General features: G+C 46.8%; 2 long non-coding RNA genes across 2 annotated transcripts in view; both read right to left on the minus strand.

The window, feature by feature from the left end:
* LOC116812643 (uncharacterized) overlaps positions 1–12,673 on the minus strand; it is a 149,052-nt gene that overhangs the window by 64,286 nt on the left and 72,093 nt on the right. The gene's annotated exons all lie outside the window — the stretch shown is intronic.
* On the minus strand, positions 8,855–12,361 carry LOC116812644 (uncharacterized). Its single transcript, XR_004370745.1, has 2 exons — positions 12,235–12,361; positions 8,855–9,079 (listed from the first exon to the last, which is right to left on the minus strand). It is a non-coding gene; the product is annotated as an uncharacterized LOC116812644 (long non-coding RNA).

Here is a 12,673-nt window from a genome sequence, read left to right on the forward strand (position 1 = left end):
TAAGTGGCCTGTTTAAAGAGCACCTAAACTAGTGCAATCCATAAAGAAATTTAATATAAATATAGTATCATAATAATTCAAAAAAAAATTTACAATACACAAACATGTTAGCTTAGTTTTCAAAACTTTTGCAAGAAACAATACATATGGTCATTTTTAAAAGACTGTGGAAGTTTCGTGGTGTTTTCTATAATTATTAACCAGGTTCAATTTTGCTATGTAATTAGAATGACTCTTCTTGGGTTATTTGAAATTCCAAAAGAATATTTTTTAAACTGACAAGGCAACTTTTAAATCTAAGAAACTTCACACATCCAATCCACAAATGTTAAAAGAATGGGATCAAGATAAGAACTATGCCAAAAGCACTGTTAATGAAAGAAAAAATTTAAAATTAAAACTTTCCACCTATGAAAGACACTAATATAGGATGAAAAGACAAACCATAAATTGAAAGAAAATGTTTACAGATCATGTATTATTATTTTTTTTCTTGATACGGAGTTTCGCTCTGTCATCCAGACTGGATCTCAGCTCACTGCAACCTCCACCTCCCAGGTTCAAGAAATTCTCCTGGCTCAGCCTCCTGAGTAGCTGGGATTACAGGTGTGCGCCACAATTCCTGGATAATTTTTGTACTTTTAGTAAAAACGGCATTTCACCATGTTGGCCAGGCTGGTCTTGAACTCTTTACCTCAAGCGATCTGTCCACCTCAGCCTCCCAAAATGCTGGGATTACAGGCGCAAGCCACCTCACCTGGCCCACAAATCATATATCTGATAAGAAACATATCCAGAGTTTATAAAGAACTCTTAAAACTCAACAATAAAAAATAACACTAAAAAGAGGGGCGAATTTCAACAATGATGTATAGATGGTAAATAGCATGTAGACGTCAATTATCATTATAAAAATGCAAATTAATATTTTAATGAGTTAATACTACATACCTATTGAAAGGTGAAGATCCTAAAACCAGATAATACTAAATGTTATCTAGAAGGCAAGACAGAAATAATATGTATGATCCTATAATTGTGGATACAGAGTGCTATTTGTCAAAACACATAGAACTTTATGGCACATAGAATGAATCTTAATGGATGCTAATTTAAAACTAAAATTGTTCAGGAGGTCGAGGTACCCCAGGATGGAATGCAGTATGTGACAAAATAATCTAGCTGTATTAACAAACAATCTCCCCAAAGGGGTTAGGGTGGAAAAGTGTTGACTTAAGCAACTCTAGGAATGAGCAGGGTCTATAGGACTACAGACAAAAGAAACTGTCGGTAAGCACTCTACTTTAGTTGATAAAGCTGTTTCCCATGGGGGTACTGGTTAACAATTCTGATACTGCTATAGATGAACACTGGAAATGAATAACTAAGGGATGGAAGATGGTGGGAGCCTGCTTCCTGCTTCTTACTGTTGAAGCAGGAGGTTAGAGATAAGCAAAAGAAAAAAGCTAGCATTACTCATGGGGTAATGGATGAGAGACATCAGTATGAATTTCTGTTTTGCTTAAAATAGACACAGCTAGTTTTACATATAATTATTTATAGATAAGTGTATATACCAGAGTTACTACACACACGTACCTCCACACTATGTAGGCTGAGAGGACCCAGAAACAAAAACACCCCAGGAGCACCAGCATGATTTTAAATACCATTCTCCAACGAGAAGAACCAGGGTACACTGGAGAAATGGCTGAGTCTAGGCCCGGGACAGAAAATATGTAAAATATGTAATATGAGCCAGGAGCATCTTGTAGTGCCATAAAGTAAGAAAGTGCTAAAAAAAAATTTTTTAATTGATGTGAAAGAGACACAGGAGCCAACTGAAATAGCTCCCATTGGACAAAACTGTAACAATTCAGGCAACAAAATTAAGTCGTGTTGGACCACAACTCAAAGTATAAAATAAATGTCCATTAGTCCGTACTCATATAACTAAATAAATGCCTGAATAAACAGATAAATACTTGGGAAGAAGAGACACATCTCCTGTGCAGAAGAATTCCAAATAATTTATGTAGACATTTCACCCTGAAGGGGGTGAGCCTAACTCCCCACTCCTTAAGTGTGGGCTGTGCAGTCACCTCCTTCCAAGGAGCATAGGATGGGAGGGGGTGGCTTCACAGAGGAGACACCTGAGCACCACCACTGCAGCCAGGTCACCAAGGTTCACATCAGCAGTGATGAGTCGTGTTCATAGTATGTAACCTTGATATGACATGATGGAAATGGCAGTTTATCTCTGTGCAGAAAACCCACAACACCAGTCTAATCATGAGAGAAACATGTGACAAATCTCAACAGCAGGACATTCTACAAAATACCTGACCAGCATTCCTCAAAGTTGCTAAGCTCATCAAAAACAAGCTAAGTCTGAGAAATTGTCACTGCCATGAGGGGCTATGTCAACTAATGTAATATGGTATCCTAGATGGGATGCTGGGACAGAAATAATGCAAAAAGGTCAAAACAAGAAAACCTGAAATAGGTATTGGCTTTGTGAATGTTTGTATGCCCCAGAGATTCATATACCGAAAGCTAATTCCTGATGTGATGGTATTATGAGATAAAGCCTTTGGGAGGTGACCAGCTCATGAAGGTGCAGCCCTTATGAACGGGATGAGGCCCCAGAGAGCTGCCTCACCCCTTTCACCATGTAAGGACACACAGAGAAGATGCCACCTATGAGCCAGGAAACAAGACTTCACCAGACACTGATTATGCTGGCACCTTGATCTTGGTGCCTGCTGTTTTTCCCTTACCTAGTCTATGGTGTTTTTTTACAGCTGCCCAAATGTACTAAGATCACTAATTGTCACATTAATTAATCACAAATGCACCATACTAATATAAGATGTTAATAACAGGGAAAACTGCATATGGACTATATGATAACTCTCTGTACAATTTCCAGTTTTTCTGTACATATAAAGCTCCTATAAAAATTGTTTATTTAAAAGTTAAAATGAAACTGTATATACACTATACTGTAGTTGGTAAAACTGTTTTAACAATTCAGAAAGTACTTTATGTCTATACTAGTACTGAACAAATAAATGAATAAATGACAATAGGGGTCTGGTTTCTCATTGTCACAACACAAGTTATTTAAAAAAAAGCATGAGAGGAAGTCTAGAATTAACCCTGGACTACTGGATTAGAGTCAGAGATACCAGTATAAACTTAACACTTAGTTTATCATTATATAGAGAGAGATATACATGAATACGGAAGCAATTATAAATACATGTGTACACCTGGGTTAATAGCCACTCATGTATTTCCTAGCTCTGTCTGTTGGGGAAGGCCTAGATGGAATGATACCATAGTAGCAATGAGTACAACTATGGCCAGATCTTGGTTTCTACATAACATCCTCCAATAAAAGAAACAAGGGCTTCTTGGAGAAGTGGCTGATCCTAGGCCTAGGGCAGGGGATACATAAGATGACCTTCAGCATCTAATAATGCCAGAAATCAAGGAAGTGCTCACAAAGCAAACAAATGAAGGCATGCCAAAGGGACCAGGAACCATCCTGAGAGTGCTGCCCGTGGACAAAGCTGGAAGAATCTGAACATCAAAACACAAAATATAGCATTGGATTATAGCTTAAGGAATAAAATAAATATACATGAGTCCATACTGATTGAAATAAATCATTGAGTAAATAAATAAATGGGGAAGAAGAAACGAATTGTCCTTCCAGAAGCACTCCAAATAATCTGTGCAGATTCCCACCCAGAAGCGGGGCTCTGTTCCCCTCCCTCAGTGTGAGTGGGACCAGGTGACTCACTTCCAAAGAACAGGGTGTGGGAAGGGAAAGGTGGTGACTTTGCGGTGAGGATTCCTGGCGGCCAGCACCTTAGCCAAGTGATCAAGGTTAACATCAGTGATGTCATATTCACACCATGTACCCCTGATAGGAGCAGGTCACATTCCCTCTGTGGTATTCTTTCACAAACCTGTAACCTCAGTCTAATCATGAGGAAACATCAGACAAACCCAAGCTGAGGAACATTCTACAGGTTTATCTGACCACTACTCTTCAAAACCGCCAAGGCCGTGAAAAACAAAGAAAGCCTGAGTGACTGTCTCAGAGGGGACTCCAGAGACACAACTAACTGTCACATGGTATCTTCAGTGGGATCCTGAGACAGAAGAAGGCATCCGTGGAAAAGCCTGCGAAATTTGAATAAAGTCTGGAGCTTGGTTAACAGTAATTTACCAACGTTAATCTCTTAATTTTGACAAATATAGTACAATTATGTAAGCTATTAATACATGAGACAATGGGGTGAAGGGTAGACAGGAACTTCTTGTACTTGCAGCTTATCTATAAAACCCAAGTTAGGTCATGCCTGTAATCCCAGCACTTTGGGAGGCCAAGGTGGGAGGATCACCTGTGGTCAGGAGTTTGAGAACAGCCTGGCCAACATGGTGAAACCCCACCTCTACTAAAAATACAAAAACTATCCAGGCGTGGTGTTGGGCACCTGTAATCCTAGCTACTGGGGAGGCTGAGACCAGAGAATCGCTTGATCCCAGAAGGTGGAGGTTGCAGTGAGCCGATATCACACCATTGCACTCCAGCCTGGGTGACAGAGTGAGACTCCATCTCAAAAATAAACAAACAAAAAAACAAAGTTAATCCAAAATAAAAACTTCATTAAAAATAAAAATCAAACATTATTTTACTCTCTTCTTTTACAGGGTTACAGTGTAATTTGTCCAGACTGTGAAGCCACAACGTGATCTCATTTTTATAAGATATAAAAATATACTGTTAATAATTGCAATATGTATCCTAAGTACCTATCGTATCTGATAGGACGTGTGTGTCCGTCAGGAAGTGTTTGGAGGCACAGTGGCCCTCAAGCCTGGAGTCATCCTTGGCCCGCAGTGAGGCTCAGGTCTGTGCCGCAGTTACTCACCAAATGAACCGAAAACTGCTCTGGGGGCGTTGGTTTGGGGGCAGCTGAACTGGGAGATCCTTGTGGAATAGAAGTTGCTTCCCAAAGATCCCAGAAAAATAGTACACTGGACCCAGCTCAGAATGATCCAGGGGCTCCTGGAACCTTCTCCAACATAGCAGACCCTAGAGAGCAGCTGAGGTGTGGGGCAGGAAGCAGGACACCAGGACAACCCTGGGCCCCTCCACCCCAACCCTGCCTGTGCACCCCAGGCCCTGGAAGCCGGGCTGGGCTCCTGAGCTTGGCAGCCCAGGCAGTGGCCAGACCCCTGGCAGCCCCCGCGCTTCCCAAGTCAGGAGAGGACAAACAGGCCACCATCTCTTCTAATTTCACCTCTTCACTCCTCAAAAGTTGGAATGTGTCATACCGGATAACATCTTAGAGTCAATGGTATTGCTATAAATTACATTCCAGAAAGATGATTAATAAAGCTGACTAAAGTCTGGCTGGGCGCGGTGGCTCACGCCTGTAATCCCAGCACTTTGGGAGGCCAAGGCGGGTGGATCACGAGGTCAGCAGATGGAGACCATCCTGGCTAACATGGTGAAACCCCGTCTCTACTAAAAAATGCAAAAAATTAGCCGGGCGTGGTGGCGGGCGCCTGTAGTCCCAGCTACTCGGGAGACTGAGGCAAGAGAATGGCGTGAACCCTAGAGGCGGAGCTTGTAGTGAGCCCAGATGGCGCCGTTGTACTCCTGCCTGGGCGAAAGAGCGAGACTCCGTCTCAAAAAAAAATAAAAAATAAAAAATAAAATAAATAAAATAAAAATAAAGTAGACTAAAGTCTGTGGGAAAGGGGAGGGGTAACGCACACATCCTAGTGACTCTCCGGGACCGGGAGAAGAGAATCAGCAGCGCCTGCTGTGGGATCCAGAAGCTGGGAATGAGGAGGACGAGAACCCCAGCCCATCAGTGTGCACGAGGCAAACCGGGCAGCTGCCCTGAGCCTGGGTCTGTGCCGTCCTCTTTGTCTTTCCTGCGCCCCTTATGGTGTCCCAGGTCCTCACACACAGACGCCGATGCCCTCTGGACACCCCCTGCAATTCCAAAGCCCCCGTGACCTCTCAGCAAGGCCCCTTCTTCCTCAGACATCCCACAGCCCGGCTTCTTGTAGCCACTGGCTCTCCTCCTCATCCGTCTCTCTCTCTCTCACACACACACACTCGCACTTACACACCTCCCACACATGCTCACACACTCACTTGCACAAGAGCATACACACACACAAACACTTGCACACACCTCACACACATGCTCACACACAAACATGCACTACATACACACACTTTGTCACTTGCAGACACACCTCATGCTCACACACTCATTTGTACAACCTATCACACACAGATACACTCACACACTTATGCACACTTACATCACACATACTAACACGCTTACTTGCACACTTACACACATCTCACACTCATGCTCACACACTTGCACACATCTCAGGCACACACTACACACACACTACACACACCACACTCACACAGTCACTTGAACATGCTCACACACTTACATACACTACACATTCTCATACACTCACACAGCCAATTTACACACATCACACTCACACATTCACTCTCACATACATAAAAATACACCACACACATACTCATAAACACATCCTTATACACACAGACACATGCATGTCCACACACACACCACATGCTCACACTCTCACACTCATACAGATGTTCACATGCACAATGCTCACACACATACATGTTCACACACTCACACATGAATACACACACTCACGCACTTACATCCACATACATGAATACCCACACTCACAACTCTCACACATACAGTTGGCGCCCAGCTCCTAGCTCAGGTTGTACGACTGGGGACCCGCACTGGGAGTCCCTGCCGTCCACTGCTGACAAAGCTCTAAAATAAAATCCCTGGCCCCGAAAGGCTGCTGGGGACACCAGAGGTTTCCTGGGCTGTTTGAATCAGGTCCTTCCTGCTCCGAGGGGAGGGAGGGAGAGGGTCTGGCAGGAGTAGGGGGGCCAGCATTGCCCAGTCTCCCGCCCTTCCCAGACCCCTGCCAGCACTCCATGGAGGCGCCTTTGGAGAGGCGCACAGGCCCATCCTGAGAGCTGGTCCTGGGACGCGCGGGCTGTGGGCCCCTCAGCCAAGGGAAATGGGATCTCCTGAGCTAGTTCTTTGGCGGCCTTGGGGTTCCGAGCTGTGCCGGCCCCCCAGGAGACACCTGCTATGGCCGTGCCCCACCCAGCCTGCAGCGAGTCCGCGGGGGCATGGGCCTCAGGGGGCGTTCACCAAAGCTAAGCTCTCCACAAAGATGCAGTGAGCACCCGCTGCAAGCCAGGTGCCATCCCAGGGCCTGGGTGTGCAGTACTCCCTTCTGCTCATACGCACAGATGCGATTTGGGGAAAAGGACAGGAAGGCATCAAAGACCGCCCAGAGCCGCGCCTGACACTGACAGTCACAGAGCAGGGCTGGAAAGCCCAGAGGCCACAGCAGGTGCTGCGTTAGGTTACGGCTCAGAGAGCCCTCTGCAGGGGCTGGCTTCAGGGTGCTGAAGGACCCAGGCATAGGAAGCAAGGGCAGGAGCGTCCTGGGCCAGGAAACGGCCAGGCCCACGGAGGGACCAGCTAGTGCTCCAGGAAAAGGAAGACTAGCTATGGTCAGGCGGGCAGACGCGGGCAGATCAGAGCTTAGTAAGCCAGGACAGGGCAGAAGGACCACGCTGATGTTATCAGGACGCTGGAAGTTCCTGTGCAGCAGGGCAGTCATCTGATGACAGTTTCAAAAGATCCACCGGGCAGCTGCCTGGGGACTCTGTAGTGGAAGGCCGGGGGCACAGGGAAGCCACGTGGGGGCCTGTTGCCGGCCTGGGCCGGACAGGATGAGGGGGCTGAGGGCAGCGGGGCTGAGGGGAGGATGCCCTGGTGCATTTGGAGGGAGAGGAAGCGGTGCTCGTCAGCAGGCTGGGTGTGTGGGAGTGGAGACGGAAGGAATCGCGGAAGCCCCATTGTTTTCACTCAAGTGAACTGAGTGGGTGGTGGTCTCATTTCCTGAAATGAGAATTCTGGGGGTGGGGGAAGGAGAGGGGGTGGTGATAAAAACCTAACTTGTATCCCTGTTAACTTTGAAATTCCCATTGGATACCCCAAGTGGGCATGGCAAGAAGACAGGTGGAATTGTTGGGGGGTTGCGGGGAGTGTGCTCTGAGGCCTGCCAAGGATGGAAAAAAGGATTGAAAAGTCCTTGGTATACAAATGGAATTTCAAACCAGGCCCTGGATGAGATCTCCTGGGTGCAAGCTCCATGTGGAGGGTACAGGGGCCCAGGCCGAGCTTGGTGTGCAGGGAGAGGGGAGAAAATGAGGCTGGCAGAGGGAGTGGCAAGACGGGGGCAATGCTCTGAGGGTGATGAGGTGAGACGCAAGCGCAGAGGCTTTCCAGAGCCCAGCTCAGCATGGAGCAGGGTGCACCCAGGGCTGCCCATGGCCCAGGCCACCTGCACCAGAGGACCCTGATCCAAGTCCCTCCAGTCACACTGTTCCTTCCCCAGGTGTTTTCATCAAACCAAGAACTCTCTCCACATGCAAGGCGACCCTCTTTGGAAACGTCTTCCCTACTGTTGCACTGACTAATGCATCTCGCCGGGCTACAGCTCTGCTTGACTTTCTCGCCAAAATACAGGCTTGAGCTCCAATTGCCCGGGAGGTGTGCCATGGATTCTGACGAAGCCTCCATCTCCCTGTTCCCACCCTCTATCCCCTCCGGTGGATCATCACCTTACAGCATTGCCCTCTGTGAAGTCTGTGGAAGCCCCCAGGGAAGGACCCTCTCCCCTTCTGAAGGCACATTTGCATCACAGCGATTCATGAACATTAGCTCATTCAACTCTCCAACTTTAATGAGCTTAACACGTAGTAGGGGTGCAACATTTTTGGAGAGTGAATTGACTTAAATTGTCAGCTTCTGGCCTGTGTGACATCACCAGTTCTCAGCAGAGAAGCCCATGGCTCTAAGGCTTCCCCGGATGCTCTTCAGGATGCCTCTGAGGCCCTGAAGCCAGACAGGACACAGTGAATTGATGCTCATAGATGTATTTTCTGCAAAGAAAGTGCAGAGTTTTATTGGAATTATCAGTGATAGATGAGCTTTTTTTTCCTTCTGTTGCATTATAGCTATTGGATTCTAATCTTATTCAAATTTGAACAACTCCAGGGAAAGGGCTGTTGCCTTCACCTCCTGTAGCTGATTTGAATAGACACATGGCACATTTCTCCTAAAATCTGGCTCCCCCAAGCCCTTCTTCCTGGTGCTGAGTTCTGGATTCCTGCATGGCTTTGGTCTAGGGTCCCTGTGTCCCTATTCCTCCAGCCCACACTCCAAGTGATGCAAACACTTCACTGGGAACTAGCTCCAAATAACCACCTCAAGCCTTGCCCTGTCCTGGAGGTTTGGAGCCCAATAAGTCTGCATCTTAGGTACCAAAGTGGGTCTGCAAAAACAGGAGGCCCCCAAAATGGCATCCCTGACACAACCCTATTTAAAATTGCTAGGCCTTTTAAATTGTTTTTTATACAGCCTGGTGGTACCAGTTGCATCCACAAACATTTGTGGAGCACACCTGCCAGATGCCTGCTCTAGTCTCCACATGCTGTTGTGAACAAAACAGACAAACATCTCCACCCTAATGGAATTTACCTTTTTTTTTTTTTTTTTTTTTGAGACCGAGTCTTGCTCTGTCGCCCAGGCTGGAGTGCATTGGAGCGATCTTGACTCACAGCAAGCTCCGCCTCCTGGGTTCAGGCCATTCTCCTGCCTCAGCCTCCCGAGTAGCTGGGACTACTGGCACCCGCCACCACGCCCAGCTAATATTTTGCATTTTTAGTAGAGACGGGGTTTCACTGTGTTAGCCAGGATGGTCTTGATCTCCTGACCTTGTGATCCACCCGCCTTGGCCTCCCAAAGTGCTGGGATTACAGGCGTGAGCCACAGCACCCGGCCCAGAATTTACCTTCTAATGGAGCAGACGATAAACACAATTAAGTAAGGAAATATTGATAGTATGTTAGCTGGTGATAAGTGCCAAGGAGAAATTGAAATAGAGAATGACCATAGCACTAAAGAGCATCATCACAAACACTTGAACAGCACATGCCACATACCAGACTAGTCTCAATATTCTCTGTGGCCCAGCACAGTGGCTCATGTTTGTAATCCTAACACTTTGGGAGGCTGAGGCAAGAGGATCACTTGAGCCCAGGAGTGTGAAACCAGCCTGAGCAAGATGGCAAGACCCCATCTCTACTAAAACTTAAAAATTAGCCAGGCGGCCAGGCACGGTGGCTCACACCTGTAATCCCAGCACTTTGGGAGGCCGAGGCAGGTAGATCACGAGGTCATGAGATCGAGACCATCCTGGCTAACACGGTGAAACCCCATCTCTACTAAAAAATACAAAAAAACCAGCTGGGTGTGGTGGCGGGCACCTGTAGTCCTAGCTACTCGGGAGGCTGAGGCAGGAGAATGGCATGAACCTGGGAGGCGGAGCTTGCAGTGAGCCAAGATCCTGCCACTGCACTCCAGCCTGGGCGATAGAGCGAGATGCAAGACTCCGTCTCAGAAGAAAAAAAAAAAAAATTAGCCAGGCACAGCAGCCCACACCTATAGTCCCAGCTACTCAGGAGACTGACACAGGAGGATCCCTTGAGCCCAAGAGTTCAAGGCAGCCGTGAGCTATGATTGAGTCACTACATTCCAGCCCTGGCAACAGAGCCAAAGATAAATAAATAATAAATGTTCTGTGTGCATTTACTCATTAAAACCCTCAGGACAACTGTCTGAGGCAGGTATTGCTATGATTCCCATTTAAATATGGTAAGGGGGAATACCTTGCCCAAGGTCACACAGCCCCAACTGGTGGCCCAGGGTGAAGGAAAAGGAAAAGGAGGGATGGAGCAAGAAAGGCACTGCAGCCAGATAAGGCCCTTGGCACGCCGTGTGTTCTGTGGTGTGCTGGCTGAAGCTGATCATTGCCAGGAACTTTATGGTTAGCCAGAACCTGGTGCTGGAGGAGAAAGCCACTCACGGGAGCCAAGGGTAGTTTCCTTCTACCTATCCACCCATGATTGTTTTCTAAGAAAGAAAGGAGAAATCAAAGAAATCACAGAATTTGAACGCTGTATAAAACCTAATGTTGTGGAGCAACTGAAGAAAAATAAACAGTGTGGTGAAGTAAACAGTTAACAAAAGGCTAGCATATGTTTACCTAGAAGATGTGAAAAATTGTTTCCGGATTAAATGGTTTGGAATGAGAACTTCCACACCTTGAATATAAACTAAGATTTGCCAACTGTGGGAAACATTTAAAATGCTAATTACTTTAAAGGATGAGAAACCTGAAAACATGTTTTAGGGAAGAAAAGAACTGGAAGGACAATGGGCACATATAAGCCATGGCATTGCACAGGTTCAGCAGAACAATAGGCAAAAAAAAAAATCAAAAAGATTGGTCTACACGGAGACTTCCACCAGCCCCCTCTCTGAGGCCGAGGAGTCTTGTTCAAATACCGTCTGATTGAGAGATAATTATGGGGGAAATGCCAATTCCACATTTCATATCTCTGCACTTTTAGTACTGTCAGTGCCCCATGGAGACGGGATACCGAAGGAACAGTCTGACAGGCGAGGGAGGGGAGCCGTGCAGTCCTGGAACTGCGCCAGGCAATGTGGAAGTCATTGAGATTTACCAGCATCATTTCCATAATCGTTTTTGGATGCACAATAGCTGAAGATTGTGCCTGGATTCCCCTTTGCAAGCATTCTGGAGTCACAACGTCAGCACAGAAGGTGGCCAGCCTTTGGCTTTTGCAGCCGTTTGTGGAGTCTTTATGAAAGAGCAGCATGGTCAAGAGACCACGGCTGCATAATCCCGTCTGTAGTGTGTGAGGCCGGAGTGCTGACCCTGGACCTGCCCAGTCATGCCTTCTTGGTCAGCTGCTCATCTCTTCTGCTACCACGGTAAGAAATGGTTTTCATAAAGCCATTTATGAGTTATGAAAGTCCACTATTTTCCAACTGAGAAGGTAGACATCAAACTGCAGAATCAATGAGGCAGTAACAGTTTTGAAACCTCAGTACAGGCAGTGACGCCTTCTGCTGTGTAAGAACCGATCAACTTGGCCCATTTCCCCTTCTCTAGAACACTGAACTACAGCGTTAGATAAGTAGATGGTGCCCGTGACCATGGGCCCTTCACCTGCTCCACAGTGAATGAAAGCTCACCCCAGAGTAGGGTTACACCCTGCGGAGGGCTGGGCCAGGTCCACAGTCCTCAGAGATGCCCTGAGTTCATCCAGAAGGGCTCAGTCATTTGCCTACGCCAGGCCAATGCTTGAGTCAGCATGGAGGGGAGGGTTACACCAGAACCACTGAGTCAGCACATTGTGGACCAATAATAGCGTAATAACAGCGCCTCTCCAACAGGGAAAAGAAATGCCCTGAAGACTGCTGGCCGTGTGTTCAGTGATTCTCACAGAGCACAGAAAATGAAGCATCAGAGAAACTGCCCTTAGGTGGAGCTGGCAAATACCTCCCCTACTGGGCACAGGGCAGACTTCACCTCAAGGTCTTCCTCCACACACATTCCACAGCCCAGCCAGTCCTCCAGGGCAGAACTCAAGATGAATCTATTCACC

This window comes from Hylobates moloch, unplaced genomic scaffold, assembly GCF_009828535.3.
Source record: "Hylobates moloch isolate HMO894 unplaced genomic scaffold, HMol_V3 SCAFFOLD_9, whole genome shotgun sequence".
Taxonomy (NCBI): Eukaryota; Metazoa; Chordata; class Mammalia; order Primates; family Hylobatidae; genus Hylobates; species Hylobates moloch.